Here is a 20,546-nt window from a genome sequence, read left to right as displayed (position 1 = left end):
TGTAAGTTCACTCACCGGTATTTGTTAAATCTTAGATCGACTCCAACTTTCACTAATGCTCCGAATGGAGATGTGGGGTCTCGTTGGAACCTATCACACACAATAGGATCACAAATCAACTCAATTCACATACCCATAATTCTAAAAGCTATCTCCTAAATTATGTTCTACTAGTTATTTCTAACTAGCTTCCAATTGCCATTAAGTGACTATTTACTTTCACTATTCTAATCACACTAAAGATGAATAAATAACCTCAACTACAAAACATTCACAAATCTATCCACTAGCCATTTTCAACAACTTACAAATCACTCTAATTCACTACTCACCTTGGTAGCTTTGTAATTGAATTCCTTTCAAAAAATTTTCAAGCTATTATAGAAGCTCCCTCTTTCTCTCTCTAAAACACCTAGCTAGTGAGAGGAAGTATGGAAGTAAGACTTTTTAATGATTTTCAAGTGAGAGAGTGAAAGAGCACAAAAAGGTTTCATGAAAAAGTGCACAAAAGCATGGAAATTGGAGTTAACTTGAGAGAAGTTATGGAGGTTTCAAAACAAGCTTCCATGGAGGATGAAAGAAACGTGAGATGGGAGGAAGAAGAAGAAGCTGCTGGAAAATGATATTTATAGTCAAAGCTTATCCAAACTCCACTTAAATTACGAAAATACCCTTAACAAGTTAGCTTTGTCTTCCTTCAAGCCTTTGTGCAATCTTTTTACTCTTTTGACACTAATACAAAGTCCATACTAGTCTAGAGATACTCGGGTTCACGTAAACTTAAAAATTTTGACTCGAGATGAAAAATGACCATTTTACCCCTACTTTGGAAATCATCATTATTTCTATTTCCTTCATCATTTTATCCTTATTTTCATCATTCATTTATGCCTTAGGCCTACTTAGGCCTTAATAATGTTTGAAAGCATACTTCTAGGCGTTCACTAAAGAAATGACAAAATTACCCCTAGTTTATGATATTGCGTCTACTTCTAGCTACGAGTCTATAAAGATCAAGGTCTCACATCACCCCCACTAAAAGAAATTCGGTCCCCAAATTTAAATCGAACTATAAGGTAGCATACCTTTATATATTAAAGAGGTGCAGATACTTTGTTCGCATCTCCTCCTCGGTTTCCCACTTACCTCCTCGCTGGTGTGGTTTTGCCATAACACTTTCACTAATACTACTTCCTTTGAACGGAGCTTTTTGACTTGCCTATCAAGGATAGCCACTGGTTGCTTCTCATAGGTTAAATCATCTTCCAACTGAAGGGTTTCATACCGTATTACATGCGATAGATCCGGGTTATACTTCTTAAGCATTGAAACATGAAATATGGGGTGAATATTCGAAAGGTCCGATTGTAGTGCCAAACGATATGCCACTGCTCTAACTCTTTCTAAGATCTCGAAGGGTCCTATATGCCGAGATTTTAATTTTCCTTTCTTGCCAAACCTCATTACCCCTTTAGTTGGTGAGACCTTCAAAAATACATGATCTCCCACTTGAAACTTCAAATCCCACCGTCTGTTATCAGCATATGACTTTTGTCTACTTTGTGCTAATAACATCCTTTGACGAATCATGTGTATCTTCTCAATGGCATCCTGCACCAACTCGGGCCCCAAGAGTTTCCTTTCTCCCACCTCTAGCCATCCAATTGGTGACCTGCACCTCCGTCCATATAATGCCTCAAATAGTGCCATTTGGATGCTAGCTTGGTAGCTATTATTGTAAGCAAACTCCACCAAGGGTAGATACCGATCCCATCTAACCCTAAAGTCCATTACACATGCCCTCAGCATATCTTCTAATGTTTGTATTGTCAGTTCAAATTGTCCATCAGTCTAGGGGTGGAAAGCTGTGCTGAAATCCAACTTAGCACCCAATGCTTCCTACAACTTTTCCTAGAACCTACTGGTGGACTATGCTCCTCTGTCAGATACTATAGAAATGGGGATACCATGCAGTCTTACTATCTCGTCCACATAAACTCGAGCATATTGGGCAACCTCGTAAGTTGTTTTAACTGAAAGAAAATGAGCTGACTTCATCAATCAGTCTACTATAATCTAAATCGAGTCGTAGCCCCCACTAGTTTAAGGCAAGCCCATTACAAAGTCCATTGCAATATGCTCCCACTTCTATTCGGGCAATAGTAATGGCTATAGTAGCCCTGCGGGCCTTTGGTGCTCTACCTTAACTTGCTGACAAACTAGGCACTTAAAAACAAACTCAGCTACATCTTTCTTGAGTCTTTCCCACTAGTACACCTCCCTCAAGTCTTGATACATCTTTGTAGCTCCCGGATGTATTCCGTAGGCTTCCATATGTGCCTCCTCCAATATTTCTCTCCTCAATCCATCACTATCCAGCATATAAAGTTTGGTTCCATATCTCATCACTCCATCTGTGCCTTTAGTAAACATTTTTCCTTTCCTTCCTTGAGGGTCCTTTAAGGCCTTAGCTATGAAGTCATATTTACTTCGTGCTTCTTTAATCTGATCCATTAAGATAAGCCTCACTCTAAAATGTGGTAGCAATGCATTTGCCTCCGAAACTTCCAAATGCACACCCATGTCTCCCAAGCTATGCATCTCCCTAATCAAGGATCTCCTATCTGTAGACATATGTGCCAGGCTCCCTGTCGATTTTCGACTCAAGGCATTCGCCACCACATTTGCCTTACTAGGATGGTAAAGAATAGTACAATCATAATCTTTTAACAACTCCATCCACCTACGTTGCTGCAAGTTAAGATCCCTCTACTGAAATATATACTTTAGGCTTTTGTGGTCCATATATATCTCGCAAGTCTTACCATACAAGTAAAGTCTCCAAATCTTTAAGGCAAACATGATTGTTGCCATCTCCAAATCGTGTACGGGGTAATTTTGTTCATGCCTTTTAAGTTGCCTTAATGCATATGCAATCACCTTCCCATGCTGCATTAATACACACCCTAAACCAACCCATGATGCATCACAAAATATAGTATAACCCCTTGTGCCTTGCGGTAGACTTAATACTAAAGTTGTGGTGAGACAAGCCTTAAGCTTCTCAAAGCTATCCTCGCAAGCATTCGACCACACAAATTTTGTATCTTTACATGTTAGATTAGTCATAGGAGCGACTATTTTGGAAAAGTCCTTCACAAAACGACGATAATAGCTAGCCAAACCCAAAAAGCTTCTAATCTCCGTAATTGATGTTGGCCTTGGCCATTTTTCCACTGCCTCAACTTTCTTTAGATCAACTTGTACCCCATCCTTGGATACCACATGTCCCAAGAATGCAACGCTTTCAAGCCAGAACTCACACTTGGAGAACTTGGCAGACAATCGATGTTCTTTCAAAGTTTGAAGCACTATCTTAAGATGTTGCTTGTGCTCCTCTTTGCCCCTCGAGTAAATCAAGATGTGATCAATAAACACCACCATGAACTTGTCCAAATAGGGCTTGAACACTCAGTTCATCAAATCCATAAAGGCCGTAGGGACATTCGTAAGCCCATATGACATCACCAAGAACTCATAGTGCCCATATCTTGTTTGAAATGCAGTCTTTAGTATATCTTCATTTCGGATCCTCAACTGATGGTACCCAGATTGCAGATCTATCTTAGAGAAACATTGTGCTCCTTGTAGTTGATCAAATAAACCATCTATTCTTGGAAGGGGGTACTTATTCTTCACCGTCACTTTATTAAGTTGTCGGTAGTCAATGCACAATCTAAGCGACCCATCTTTCTTCTTTACAAATAGCATCGGTGCTCCTAATGGTGAGATGTTAGGACAGATGAAGCCTTTATCTAGCAAGTCTTCTAACCGATCCTTAAACTCTTTAAGCTCCGCAAGTGCCATTCTATATGGGGGTATGGTTATAGGTCTAGTGTCGGGAATCAAATTTATGCAAAATTTGATCTCTCGCTCTGGAGGCAAACCTGGCAGTTCTTCAGGTAATACATCCATAAACTCATTCACTACCGACACTTGGCTTATATCTCCGACCTTCGCTTGGGTATCCCTCACAACAGCCAAGTAACCTTTACAACCTTGTCTTAATAACCTTCTGGTAGACATGACTGATATTAAATTGGTTGGAGCATTACTCCTATCCCCCTTAATACTAAATGATGGTTCATCGAAAAAATCAAATCTAACCAATTTATAATAACAGTCCACACTAGCATGGTAGGGCGATAACTAATCCATTCCTAAGATCACATCAAAATCTAAGGTGTCTAACACCATTAGTTTTGCCAAAGTATCTTTGTCCTTAACTCTAACTACACAGGACTTAAATTCTCATTCTGCCACAAATACTTCTTTTAAAGAGGTAGACACCACTAGTTATTCTTCTCTCCTAACACGATCCTTACCCAGTCGAGGTGCAAAACATGGTGAAACAAAAGAGTGGGTTGACCCAGGATCAAACTATTGGGTGAAGGCTAATCATGCATCATATACAAATAAAACGCAACGAAAATAAATTTAAAAATTAAATTTACACCTCAGCTTCTTAGGATCTCTTTCATGCCAAATCGAGTACATAATTAAATTAAAATAAAAGTATATGATCGTATCACTTTACCTAAATAACAAAGGTTGATGAATCCTTTGTTAAACCACCAAATCAGCCTTCAAAAAGCTCAACCACCTCAGCCCGATTGTTGTAAATCAAAGCTGTCCAAGGAATCCTTGTGCAGCCTCTAATGGTGATCCACACCAATGAATGAGAAAATCCTTCTTTAAGGATTGGGAGTGCTATGCCTTGACAATGTGCTAGCAAAGATGAGTTTCATAAACTCATAATCCACACAAAATTGTGGGGCTGAACACACAAAAAAAATGAAGTGAATGAAAAATTATTTTTCTTCACACAATGAACGGCAAGACAAAAGAATTTCTAATGTGTCGTTCACTCCTTTTTTTTTTTTTTAGTCGTTTCCACTCTTTTTGTTTGGAGGCTATAGCAAGGTATTTATACCTTGGATCAATTTTAAACCCTAATTACAAAACTATTTTATAATTAACAATTAATGTAAAACCCAACCCTATAAATACATGTCATGACATACATGCAGTGAGTAGCATGTTATTATGCTAGGAAAGCACATAAGAAAAGACGAAACCCGATATCGTACCTAACGGTACACTTGAGTTGATTTAACCTCGAACTAGTTCAAATAGGAATTGTAGGATGAAATTTAATATTTTATAGTCCAGGAATGAAAAAAATGATTGTTCGAAGTTCGAGGGTTCATTTGGGGTAAAATTAGAAATTTTGATGTTCAAGGGCAAAATTGCCATTTTGCCACCTAAGATAATAATTTGATCATGGAGTGAAATTTTTGACCAAGATTAACTATTTGGAGTATAATTTAATGATAGGAAGTGAAAAAGTTTAATTCTGGTGATTTTTGGAGTGTAGGGGCAAAATCGTAATTTTGCCACCCACGGGCAAAATTTGAGATTTTGAGAGAATTTAGATCAAATTTGACAAATTGGAGAATGGTATGAGTATAAGGGATGAAAAATATGTCTATGGGCAATTTTTCAATTTTTGGGGCAAAAATGTAATTTTTGACTTTTACGGGGGCAAAAGTGTAAATTTCAAAAAATTACTCCACCGAGACTTTGGATAAGTCTGAGAATTTTATCTAAGCTATGGATATGTGGGACAAGTGTATGGTGAAAATTTGGAAACAAATGGATGAAATTTTAAAAATGGGCCAATGGGAAAGTGACACATGGCATTTTTTAATGAAATAATATTACTTTAATGAAAAGTCAGCCATTTAAACCCAAATTTTGAGTGCTGGCCGGCCGTAAGGAAGAACAAGAGAGGAAATAGAGAGGAAAGGAAGAAAAAAAGAAAAACCAAAGAGAAACAAGAAAATTCAAAGGGAAATTCGCGGTTTTCGACCGTTTACGCGTCTAACGGTAAGATTTTTCGATTTTAGCTTGATTTCTACCTTTCCTATGCCTTTATTTCCATTTAGCATGCTTGAGGAGAGAGATCAAAAAGTGATATCAAGGGTTGGACGAAATTCTAGCAGAGAGAAATTGAAATTTTTAGGTTTTGATTTTTAGTTAAATTGATAGTTTTAGTTAGTTAAATGTGTTTAGAAATTAAATTGGGCAAGAAATCAGTAAATTTTCACAATACCCACTCTTGGCTGGATGCTCAATGCTGTACAATGATGATGAATTGATTTTATTCTAAGGAAAATGAAGAGAAATGATGAAAAACGATTAAACGTGATAGAAAAACAAAGTAGAAAATTTACCGAGTTAATGTCCCATTTTTGGCCGAATTTTCCAAGGAAGGGAGTGAGCTGATTTTGTTGTTTTTAGAAGGTTATTGGCTGATATTTAATGGTTAGAAATGTTGGAGAGAGAATGGGATGATTTAGAGCTAAAATGGAGCGCGTTAGCAATTTATCGGGCAAAGTGCCAAAAATAGGTTAATACCGCATTTAAGCCGTTTTAGGCTATTGCATTTCATACCATGCATTAGTATAGGATTTAAGTTAATTATATAGTGATTTAGCATCAATGTGATGAATTGTGTAAATTTTTGTAATGTGTCTAGGAGGAGAGCCTTCCGGAAAAGGTAAAGAAGTCGTACCCGACAAGTAGTGATCGGGGCGCTTAGAAAGCTTTTAGTTTGTACAAACGGTGAGTAAACTTATTATTATTGTAAATTATCTAGAGTTTATTTTAAATGCCCTTTATGTATTTTATGAAATGAGAACGAGATTAAAACGGGATTTTTGATGTTTTAGGAATAAATGTGACAAATAAAAATATATTGTATTGATTATGAAATTGAGTAATTTGAGGCTACAAATTGACTTGAAAAATATATATTTTCCTAGGAATGGCTTATGAGAAATGAGTATATGTGGCTATATTTTGTGAATGCATTGGGAAATTTATGTAAGTTGTTTTACTATGCAGGCTGGATAAATAAATAAAAGCCACGTTATACTGTCGAAATTTTATTAAAATTGGTGGGTTAGTCACTGCAGTGACGGGTTTCCGTGGACTGCCTATTAGAGGGGCACGGTAAACCCAGTTATATAGTTACTCCGATTGTAGAGGCGAGGAGGGTAACTCCTGGGGTAGTATTAGAGCTCACTTCACGTCGAACCCCCACGTGAATGTGTAACTCGGCCAACGCCAAGGAATGGCTGGTTTTAAAAATAAAAATGTGTTTCACGTGTGAATATTTTAACACCCTTGGCAGACTCGGTTAGATGCCTCGGCCAAGGTATCCCCGAGGATTAGTTTTGGCTTGAGCCTTGTTTTAATAAAAGACATAAGCCTTAACAATTGTTTTGGTAAATTACAAATATTTTATGGTTTAAGAAATAAATTGAAAACATTATGAAATGGGTTGAAATTTATTGTTTAAACTTGTCTCCATTTTACTCGCCTTTAGATATTTATGATAATGTCTGTTTACTCATTGGGATTGCAAAATCTCACCCAACTCCTTTCCACCCATTTCAGGTTCAGTATAGGCTGTAGATAGCTGATCTCATCGAGGACTACCATTGGATCTGCATTTTCCAAATCGTAGGTTCACAGTCCTCTTTACTTTTGTTTATTCGGGGGCCCTCTTGTTATTGTAAATTAAATTAAATATTTTGGCTTACTGTATTTCAGTATGTATAAATTTATTTAGCTTTTACGCTATAAAAAAATTATTCACGTATAACTCTATAAATATTGTTTTATAAGAAAATAGAATATTTCCCTTAATATTTCTTTTATTTTCTTATTATATTCAAATAACCGTAATTTCATTTTAAATGAAGATTTTTGACTTTTAAACTCATTTTGAATATGAATTATGTATTTTGTACTTGTATATTACGTTTTAGCCAGTTTTGAAATTTTTGAGAAAAAAATGACCAAAATACCCCTGTGTGGCGAAAATTTTATTTTGATTGTTTTTGATCTAAAATAGTAAATATTCTCTAAAAACTCAATATTTAACAATGATTGCTCACAGGAAAGGAAAGAAACTGATATGTAAGCCTTGCGGGGTTTCGGTTGGCATTCCGGATAATGAGTGTCAATCGGGACGTCGCGGCGATTGTCATGGGCCTGAGGGAGGTTCCGGGTCGTGACAATTAATCTAATAATTTGAATAAACAATTTAATTAAGTCCTTCAAAAGCCCAATTAACTTAATTGTTTAATTTAATCAATTAGGCCCAATAACTTAATTAAACAATTTAATTAATTAAGCTCAACAATTTAATTAAACAATTTTAATCAACTAGGCCCAATGACTTAATTAAACAAATTTAATCAATTAGGCCTAATAACTTAATTGTTTAATTTAATTGATTGGGCCCAATGACTTAATTAAATAATTTAATTAATTAGGCCCAATGATTTAATTAAATAATTTAGTTAATTAGGCACAACTTAATTAAATAATTTTAATCAAGTGCTTGAGAACCTCATAACTTCTAATTTGATTAAGTCCAACTTAATCACCTCTCCCATTTTATTTTTAACATTCATTTTAGGTGTGTGACCCATTAGGCTTCTAACATGTTGGCAATGAACTCAACATATAATTCTTAAGTTAAACTTAGAATTAGATAAATTTAAACTACTTTAAATTTATCATTAATCAAGTTAACTACCTAGAGTTCATAGACCAAGATTGGGATCTAGCAATCCATCATGGCCACCTAAATGTTAGAAGAGTCAAGATGGTTTGACTCAACCTTTCAGTGATCAGCCTTTCAGTGTAATTCATTCCCTCATAATATATCCTGGAGATGTAAGAGCATGGTGTAGTGTCTACTTTTATTTATCTCCATATTTGTTCTTAAAGTTTGATCATTAGCTTTATAAAGACTTATGAAACTCCTTTCATAATCTTTAAGTCGCCTTGGCCAAAGACTTCAATAAGTTGATATCAACCAAGAATATTTAGAATATGTCCCCTGTATCACTTGGGGTGATGATTCCTATCTTAACCACTCATTTGCCTTCACATGCTTCATACTATACCCAAAAGCATCTTGTTTAGGCATCCTTGGTTAGGCACCTGTAGGGATGAAATCAAAGCATAGCACTCTACACATAAGACAACTAGGTGTCTTAAGTCTAGGGAGTATTTACACAACTGACACATGAGAAGTATTGCATAGACACTTGAGTGAAATACCAAATGCACTTCTCATGACGGGTCATGTTCAGTGAACTTGCTCTCCTAGGCAAGCACCTACATTCTAGTTCCAAGTGTCTCTACACTTCAACTTATGAGACCGGTTGCTTACTTCTCAAGTAAGAAACATAGAATGTACTAGTCTCTAAGTATCATTGAGGTCCAGTCTCAATGATACATTGACCAGGAGCATTTTGAAATTACGCTTTGATGCATAAGGATCTCATAACTGTAACCCATTATAGTTCCCTTGCAAGGCATATTAATCTCATGGACTTCATTCAATTAGACTTATAACTTGTTATAATTGATGTATTATTGATGAAGGAAAACCTTTAATCATTCAACATGAATGATGTTGTTGCATGATTGGAATCAAGCCTTAACCAATCCCAATTGGCTGCAAGGCTCATCCCAACATCTCCCACTAACACAAAGCCCATTGCTACCTCATCATATGTGGATTCAAATCCATCTAGCAATCGTGTCTCAATGTAGACTCGCTTGTGCCTTTCAATGTGGTTAATTGCTTTTATCTATCTTCGAAATGCCTATGCATCACATCATGTCATATTACTATATCTAGATCCAATGAGACCCAGGTTCTACTATTATGGCTCCATTGTTACATTAACAATGTTCAGAACCCTTTATTAGTTCCATGAACTAACGATCTAAATATCTTTCTATTTGAGCCCTTTATAATAGGATGTATATGACTTTATTTATACACATGTATAATCCCTTTTGCTCCTTGGGACCATTCCAACTAGACTATGTTGCATGCAACATATGCATATGTCACTCTATGTTGTGCCATCTGGCCCTTTAAACTTTTATTGTCATTGGGCTCCCACTAAATCCAAGATCCTTTGTGAAAGTAATATTCAAACTCTTTTGAATATTCCATGATATATATACATCTCAATGTATGCTTGGAATCATATTGGTTTGGAATATCATAATGGGCTTTTATGTTGGAGAGATATGGACCAAATCATATTGCAATATGAAGTTGCTTTCTTTCTTGAACATTCATCTCTATGTTTTGCTCTTAAGAAAGTTCCATTTTATATGAATCAATATTCAACCTTTTGATCAATACCTTTTGATCAAACGAACATAATTCATAATTGATCAAATATCATTGCAAGGATAAACATGAAGCATGGATAATTAAATATGACATAATTATTGCAAATAATTATTCAAACTTGAAACATATAAGCTTCCACATCCAAATGCTAAAGACAAATGTTTCACAAGCCATTCCCATGGCAATCACATAATTAATGTTTCAAAAACATCCAAATAAATTATCCAACATGTCGAGATAAATAGAAGTGTAACCATCCAATGTAGCATTTAATGCTTTAGGTAGTTCATCCATGTGGTCACCTCCTCAGCCAAGATCCTACTCATCTTTATCTTTGGTCCCTATAATATGTCAAACATATGAGAACCAACTTTGAGGTATCATATACCTTTAATATATAAAGTAGAATTATTTAGCAAATGGTACCTGAATCAGAAACTTCAATAAGCTTCTTTTTCTTGCTCACAATAGCTAGGTACTCCTTGCAATTCCTCCTCCAATGCCCAAGTTTGCCACAATGATGGCAAATGTCCTCTCTTTGTCCTTTTTGACACCTCCCTTAGGCTTCAAGGCCTTTTCATTTTGGGATTTTACCTTCTTCTCTTTTTAGGCTTTCTTCTTCTGTTGCTTCGTATGAGCCTTGGAAGAGAAACAAGAAGCAATGATCCTTTATCTTTTCTGATGGACCTCTCTGCCATATCTAACATATTTAGAAGTTCAGGAATAATGGCTTCTAATCGATTCATATGGAAGTTCAACACGAACTGACTAAAGTTGTCAAGAAAAGATTGTAAAACTAAGTTTATACTTAGCTCATGATCCATTGCTAATCCCAATTGTCTAAGTCTCTAAATGAGTCCAATCATCTTTGGCACATAGGGTCTAATAGAACTACCTTCTGCCATCTTACATCGAAATAGTTCTTTAGAGATCTCATATCTCTCAGTTCACCCTTCCTTATCGAACAGTTCTCTAAGGTGAAGAATCATGGATTGGACATCCATATGTTCATGCTGCTTTTTGAGCTTAGGGGTAATATTGGCTAGCATCACGCATACTGCCTGATCATCATCATCTTTATGACGTTGATATGCTTCCTTATCCTCATCACTAGCATTAGCAGCAAGGACAGGTGGAATAAGAGTGTCAAGGACATAGGATTTCTTCTCCTGTTTCAAGATGACCTTGAGGTTCCGAAACCAATCGAGGAAGTTTGGGCCAATGAGTTTCTTTGCATCCAAGATCCTCCTCAATGACAGATTATTAGCCATGTATATAAATTATGCCTAAATAGATAAAATAAAGCAATAAGTAAACATCATGCATAAACTATTTAAAATAAGGTTTTAAAATTTTAAATAGTTCTCCCATTATTTTCTACAAGATGATAACCCTCCATATCACCTTGAGAGATCTCTACTAGGATTCTCTTAGTGGGCTAGGACCCCATCCATATAGTCATGGCCTTGAGTGTGCTCAACAAACCATGATAGATAGATTAGGTAGGTAACTGAGCTTACTAATTGTATCTCTATACAACTCCTAAATCAGCTAGGTGACAACACATTGCCTAAACATATCATATATGTTCCGCCTAGCCTTTGCCTCCAGTTTCCATAATAATCAAGTTTCCAAGCATCCAGATTTTATGAAACTAGTTGAGTAAGACCCACCAATAGCTCAAACATACTCTTGTAAAAGTGTGGCCTTGAGTGTGCTCAACAAGCCTCCGATTAAAAGAGCAGCTAGGTTATCTTGCTATATGGTGGAAGGCAACTTAATTATACGTGGTATGCGACTCAATATTTACCAAGGGATTTTATCCTTTTCGTTTTATTAAGGTCTCATTTGATTAGCATGCATAGCATTTAATATATCGCATAAAATTAAATCTATCACATGTTGTTCTACTAAGATGGTTATGGACCTTTCTACTCTAGTTATGAACATATAAAGTAAACATGCTCAATATGATGATGATCTTGCATTTCATTTGAAAAATGTCACTCAACAATTGAGGATCATAGTTCAAATCATTTGGTACTTAGGTTTGAAAAGATTTAGTAATTTTTTTTTATTTTTTTAAATTACTTAGTAAAGGAATTGATCATATCAAGACCTTTAGCTAGCTCAAAACATATTTGAATTAATTCTATTAGTAAGTTCTTTCTAATTAAACTTCTTTAATTAGAAATCTAAACCAATTTAGGAAACTTCCTAATTTGAGTATCTATCATAAACCATTTTAAAAGGTTTCATGATCCAAATCATGTGTCCTAAACATTTTAGAAAGGTCCTTATCCACCTTTTAATCTTGTATTATCCATTCACTAATTGTAAAGTTCTAATCATTATTAGAAGTCCTAATTTATTAGTAAATTTATCTTAATTAAAATCTATCCTAATCGGATTAGGATGTCATCTACTCAAGTTGTCTTTCAATTTTAATCAAAATTATCTAATCTAATTAGATGTGGATAAATTTAAATCATAATCCCTTAATTTAGGGAGTTCTCATCAAATGAGGAAGACTTAATAATTTGGAGATTTACTATCAATGAATTCAAAATTGATTGATTCCATCAAGGATTCAAACTCCTTGATTTTAGGCATGTATCCCTAACATTTAGGAGTCAATGATAAGCTAAGGAAAGAATCCTTCCTAATCATTGAGTGTCCAATTTCTCTAGGAAACAACCTCTTTCCATAAAGCTGTTGCATCCATGGCAATGGGAGGTGCAGCATCCATGTGTGGCAGCACCATGCACAACCTTTGTCATGAGTGTCGTTTCACATGTAAAGGACATTCCTTTAATTTAGTTAAGTGTCCAGCCACTCAAAAATTAATTCAAATTCAAAATTTTATCCTTTAATTGAACCTTTCAAATGAGGATAATATTCTGAAATTTTCAGAATTAATTTTGCAAGATTATCTTGCCATTCAAAACCGATTTCCAAGCTATAACTATTCTCTGAACTGTTTTCAAACTTTCAATAATTAATAGCTTAAATCAGCTTGTTTGGCCATGAAAATTTCCAGAAATAATCCTCATTGAACATTTTAATAAAGATAATTTTTCTGGAATTTTTTAGAATTAATTTTCAAGAGTTTCTTGTCAATTAAAACTGAAATTCATGCCAAAACAGTGAGCTAGACAGATTTATATTTACACCAATTTTCTTGCTCGAAATCAGCATATTTGACCAGGATATTTTCCAAAAATAATCCCTATTGAACATTTTAATAAAGATAATTTTCCTGGAATTTTTCAGAATTAATTTCCAAGACTTTCTTGTTAATTAAAATTGAAATTCATGTCATAACAGTGAGCTGGACTGCTTTCACTTTTTGCTTCAATTTCTTGCTTAAAATCAGCCTATTTAATCATGAACATTTCATGATTTTGCTGTCCACATATCCAGCAATAAATGTGTAACAATTACATATTTTATTTGCTGGAAATTAAGCACAAATAGAAGCAGAATTCTGCACCTAAAACCATGTGTGTGCTGCCTTGCAAGACAGCATCCAAAATCGTGCCTTATGGTGTCCCTTTTTCTTGTGCTTCCTTAGCACAACGTAAAACACACATTAGTTAAGTCTATATATGATTCAAATAAGTTAAGATAAGATTAAAGGAGGGTACAAAGGTTGCTGGACAGAATTAAATGAAATTGGCAAAGCAGATTTTTGAAAAATTGATTTTAACAAAATCGCACCAAATCAAAGTACAAAACAACTATTTGTTAATCAAGCCTCATTTAAACATGAACAAGCACTCAAATGGCTTGAAAGGGGCTCTGATACCTATCGTAACGTGTGGGTCTGGGAACCCGACCGCCAGACGAGAGTGAAAACTCTAAAAAATTAGGAGTCGCCACCAATCCTTTTTTACTAGGTGTGATTGGCCACCTATTGACTCGATTCTAATCGATGAAGCATTAAATTAAGCCCACCGAAAAGAACCTTAAACTGGTCTACGTTTTTCAAGATCTAAGTTCGGGAGTACGGTTACGCTCGAGGAAGGATTAACACCCCTGGGACGCCCGTTCCATGAACGGTACCATTTTTAGATTATCCTATTAGGCTTTAATTTTTAATTTCACTATATTTCTTTAGTTATTATTCTCTTATTTTATCTCCTATTTAACCTAAAATGGAATGCAAATGTGAGGAAAGATGAGATGCATACCGTGAGATAAAAATGTCGGACGAATAACCTTTTATCGAGGACGTTCTCCCGAATCCGCCCAACATACTGGTGGGATCCGAGGTGTTCTCTCACCTAGGGAATTATTCGAGAAACTCGCCTTCCCAAATTCAATGAATAATTCCCATCATCGGAGTCATCGTACGTTTTCTTTTTAAAATAATATTTTCATGCATAATAAACCTAATTCGGGCAAAAGCCTTTTATTAAAGATGTTTTTCGAGCCCTCCCATCATACTGGTGGGACTCGGGGACACCTTTTCACCTAGAGAACTTTTCGAGGAATACCCGCCTTCGCAAGATCCTCAGAAGATCCCATCATCGGGGCTTAGACTCGAAAACAGAAATATTTATATGCAATGATATGCATGATGCAATATATATATATATGCTATGTTAATGCAATTATCTATTTTTTTCATTTATTATTATTTAATTATTATTTTCATTTTATTTTATTTTTTTATTATCATATTTTCTATTTTATTTCTAGTTATTATTTTTTCATACTTTACATTTTTTATTCTAAGTTACTCCTATATATTCCTTGATATTTCTTATCTTATCATTTTTACATGATATTTATTAATCTATACCTTATACCATTAGATATTTAATACTTGATTTTAAATCATTTAGTGTTTTGGGTTTTCCTCATTAATAGTTTTTATTATTTGTCTATTGATTTAATGTCATGGATATTACTTTTTCACAAATTTATTATGTACATATTTGAATTATTATCATTATTGTTTTATTTTATTTATTTTTCATTTTTTCCTTTTTATCTATTATTTGTTTATTTATTATTTTTTGATGATTTTGTGTCGTTAATTTTTTTTATTTTTATAAAAAATTTTAGGATCTCGAAATCGAGGCCCTCCCATCGTACTGGTGGAGCCTTAATTCGAATTCCGAACCTAGGAAAAATTGGCCCTGGATTGCGACTTCTCGCGTCCCGAACAATCATCCCATCATCGGTACTAAATTAAACAATTTTGTTGATAATTCTTTATCTTATCCTAATTTCATTCTCTCTTCATCTATATCCCTCTCCATTTTATATAAAGCCCCCTTTTTTTAATATTTTCGTATTTTTGTTTCATTACATTTTAATTCCAATTCTTCCTAATTTATTCTCATTCCTATGGTTCCTATATACATTGCCATAACTATGTATCTTATGAATATATTCCACATTTCATCCTTTCCCACACTTATATTTTTTCCAAACAATATTCTAAATCCAAATATGTGCATATATTATTAATCTAAATAAATCTATTTCTACAATTGAATGTTTACTTTTCCTATACTTACTACTTAAGTAAATCTATTAATCTTTTTTAATAATTAAATGTTTATTTATTTCTCTATATATTTTATGCTTGGACTTATTTTTATAGTTAAATAACTATTTCACCAGATTTTATTATTATTTATTATATAATCAAATATATATACTCTTATTTTTTTTTATCTAATCTCATTTTTTTATCATCATTCATTCATCCATTCATCATTCATTTTTTTTTTTTTGTATCATTAAACATCCTATTTTATTCTCATCTATTTTTTTTTAAATTTATTTTCTAATATTTTTTTTAATTTCCATTGCCAAGCATAACCACAAAATCAAAACAAAAAATAAGTGTATACCTTCAGTGGGTTAACAGTAGCCCAACACGATCGGCCTAGCCCAACTGGTCTACTTCTCAAAGCCCACCGTCTGGTCCCTGGTCCAACAGCTCCCAAATGCCCAAAACGACATCGTTTCACTCTAACCCTAACTATAAAATCCTTCTTTTCTTTCCTCTCTCCCTATTTTCCCTTTTTTGTTTCTCTCTCTACCCTCTGGATTCTCTCCTCTCTCTCTCTCTCTCTCTCTCTAAAAGTCTCACCTTTCTCTCTCACACTAATCTTTCTTCACCGGCCACCGACAGTTAGGGGAGCTTCTTGCCATCGCCGGCGCAGAGACCCCGATGGTCGGATCTGACTCTCTTTCTCTCTTTGGCAGCCAATCGGTCTCTCTTGACCCGATCGGTCCTCTCTCTCTCTCTCTCTCTCTCTCTCTCTCTCTCTCTCTCTCTCTAGCTGCGATCAGTCTCCCTTAGCCTGATCGGTCCTTCCTCTTTCACACACTCTCTCTCTCTCTCTCTCTGACCGTCGATCGGTCTTTCTTGGACCGATCGGTCCTCCCTCTTTCACTCTCTCTCTCTTTCTGGTCGTCGATCGGTCTCCCTTCAACGTCGGCTTCCCACTAGTTCTCTCTTTGGCGGCACTAGAACCCAGGCCATCTTCTAACCAACGGCAACAAGGCCTTCCTCTCCAACCAGTTACCAAAACCCCCTTTGGTCCGCCGATTACTTAAACCAAAGAAATCCCTCACTAAAAATCAAAATCTACCCCTCTCTTTTATCATTGTAAATTTTTTTTATTTCATTTTTTTTGTGAATTTTTGGTTGAAGATTTGTGGTTGTTTCTGGCTGCTAAATTAGGATTTTTTTTTGGTTTTTTCATGTTGCTAGGGTTTGTTTTAATTTTTTTTTATGGCTCCCCCTCGAATGAGTGTTACAGTGCCCCCTTTATACTGGGTTCAAGGGGGCAAGCTCCACTACTCTGCCAAACGTGAATTTTTCGCATCTGGCAGGGTGAGGGTGGCGCCTGGCAGGGTGCATCTGCACCCTATCAGTAGTACTTTTTTTTTTCTTTATTATTTTTTATCATTTTCATTCATTTTTTGTTTATGATTTTTTTAATAAAATTTTATTATAATTTTTATAGTGTCTACAGCTGGCCCTCTTTGCGCATTTCGAAAATTTGAAATAGTGCAAAGACGTAGACACTGCATTTGACTAATTCTTTAATTCTCTTACCAAATTTTTTTTTTTGATTATTTTTTTTCTGTTTTTTTTTTTGTCTTTTTCTTGTTTTTTTTTTTTTTAAGTGAGACTCCTCAAAGTTGAGGCGATGAAACTTTAAAAATGAACTCTTCAAAATTGAGGCTAAGAAATTTTTTTTTTTTAAATGAAACTCTTTAAAGCTGAGGCAACGAAACTTCTAAAAATGAATTTCTCAAAGCTGAGGCAATGACACTTTTAAAATAAACTCCTAAAAAATGAGGCAATGAGACTTTTAAAAATGAACTCCTCAAAGCTGAGGCAATGACACTTTTAAAATAAACTCCTCAAAAATGAGGCAATGAGATTTTTAAAAGTGAACTTTTCAAAGCTGAGGCAACGAACTTTTAAAAATGAACTCCTCAAAGCTGAGGCAATGACACTTTTAAAATAAACTCCTTAAAAATGAGGCAATGAGACTTTTAAAAATGAACTCCTGAAAGCTGAGGCAACGAACTTTTAAAAATGAACTCCTCAAAGCTAATGCAATGACACTTTTAAAAATGAACTCCTCAAAACTGAGGCAACGAACTTTTAAAAATGAACTCCTCAAAACTGAGGCAACAAACTTTCTATAATAAACTCCTCAAAACTGAGGCAATGAGACTTTTAAAAATGAACTCCTTGAAGCTGAGGCAACGAAACCTTTTTTCTTTTTTTTTTGAAATGGTGAAAAATAATCAATTCCTCATCTGAGGTTCTATGACTTTAAAGATGAATTTTCTTCTTTTTCAGTTGTTTTAAAACTTTGAACATGGCAATTTAAATATCCTAATCATCTTCATCAGCTTTTTTTTTTGTGTTTTAGAGCCTTCTCTTTGATCAATGGGGGATAAACCGATCACGCGTCCAATCTCTCGTCTTCCCCAATTCATTTCTCACAACTGTTTTCTTCCTCTATCATATGCATGGTCTAATCATTCTTCACATTTTTACTGTTCTCTATTTTGTTGCTATTTCCATTTCTTTCTCTCTTTCTTAGTCTTTTCTCTTTCTTTTTTATATTACCAGACTCCATTTCATTCCCCGTCAATTACGATCCTTTTTCAAAATATTGCAAACATTTCTTTACTTTATCATGCTCTTTATTAAATATCATTCCAATTTTATGACAAATGCAATGCAATGTACTCATATCCCCTCTCTTGGTAGAATGAAAATGATGACAATGTTGGGAGCAGAAAGGCTATTTTTCATTAGAAAAAAGGGAAGTTTCTACAATCAGACGTAATGACAAGGAACAAGGGAAAACCAATTAATACAAAAGAGATACAGTTCTTTCTTAATGATTGTTCCGATAGATATTGACAGTAGCCTCGAAATTGTCTCAAAGCAGGCACAAGCGTCAGCTCCCTTGTCTTTTGTCTGAACATCTCGGATCATGATTTTCACCCCTTCTGTGTTAAGCCCTTGTAGCACTTGGACCTCTTTCATGTTTAGACCGCCCTTTCGGGTTTTCGTCCTAAACACATCTCCCAGATTCAAGCCGCCTTTTCAAGTTTTTAACTTGAATTTTTTTTTTTTTACATAAAATATTTCTTGACAGCATCGGCATTCACTGGGTTGGAAAACTCCCTTCTGTCCATCTCTGCCAAAATTAGTGCTCCTCTTGAAAAAGCTTTCTTCACCACAAGTTGTCCTTCCCAATTCGACGTCCATTTCCCACGAGGATCTTATTGGTTCGAAAGAATTCTTTTCAATACTAACTCTCCCTCTTGGAACTGACGAGGATGTACCTTCTTGTCATATACCCTCATCATTCTTTTTTGATATAACTGCCCATGGCAAAGTGCCGTCAACCTTTTTTCTTCTATGAGATTCAATTGCTCATAACGAGTGTTAACCCATTCGGCTTCTTCCAATTGTACCTCTTTAAGGATCCTTAGGGAAGGGATTTCTACTTCAATCGGCAAAACTGCTTCCATCCCATACACCAAAGAGAACGGCGTAGCTCCCGTGGAAGTTCAGACTGTTGTGCGATAAGCATGCAAAGCAAAAGGTAACTTCTCATGCCAATCTTTGTATACATTTGTCATCTTTTTAATTATCCTTTTGATGTTCTTGTTGGTTGCTTCTACTACTCCATTCATCTTCGGGTGATAAGGCACTGAATTGTGATGCTTGATCTTGAACTTGGCACAAACCTTTTTCAGCATTGAACCATTGAGGTTACTAGCGTTATCTGTGATGATCCTTTCCAGGAAACCATAGCGGCATATTATTTCTTTTTGGATGAACTTACATACCACTTTCTGGGTCACATTGGCATAAGATGCTGCTTCTACCCACTTAGTGAAGTAGTCGATTGCCACCAGAATAAATCGATGCCCATTTGATGCCTTCGGGGTTATTAACCCAATCACATCCATGCCCCACATTGAGAATGGCCATGGTGATGTCAATACATTCAGTAAATTTGCAGGAGTGTGGATTCTGTCTGCGTATATCTGACACTTGTGACACTTTCGAGCGAAATCTATACAATCTGTTTCCAACGTGAGCCAGTAATACCCTGCTCTCATGACCTGTCTTGCCAACATATGCCCACTTGCATGTGCCCCACAAATTCCCTCGTGAACTTCCTCAACTATTCTCTGAGCTTCGGCTGAATCCACATATCTCAAAAGCACTAGATCCCTACTTCTCTTGTATAAGATGTCCCCATCCAAGAAGAAATTCATTGCCAACCTTCTAATGGTTTTCTTATCATTTTCTGAGCTTTGCTTCGGATATTGCTGGAACTTGAGATAATGCACAATATCATGGTACCACGATTTCCCGTCTACTTCTTCCTCTACTCTGGAGCAGTGTGCGGGGCATTCTCAAAGATTAATCAGGATGGGTTGAATCTTGACATCGATACCAACTTTGAACATTGCTACCAACGTGGCTAATGCATCAGCCATTTGATTTTCCTCTCGGGACAAATGGGTGAAGCAAATCTTATCAAAATTTTCAATTAGCTTTGAAACATACTTATGATACCGGATTAACTTTGAGTCGCATGTCTCCCATTGTCCTTGTAACAGATAAATGACCAAAGCGGAATCCCCATACACTTCCAAAATGTGAATTTTCCTCTCAATTGCTACCTGAAGACCCATGACACAAGCTTCATATTCAGCCATATTATTG

This window comes from Theobroma cacao, chromosome 3 (assembly GCF_053813885.1).
Source record: "Theobroma cacao isolate CCN51 chromosome 3, ASM5381388v1, whole genome shotgun sequence".
Lineage (NCBI taxonomy): Eukaryota > Viridiplantae > Streptophyta > Magnoliopsida > Malvales > Malvaceae > Theobroma > Theobroma cacao.
Note: the sequence above shows the minus strand (reverse complement) of the source record.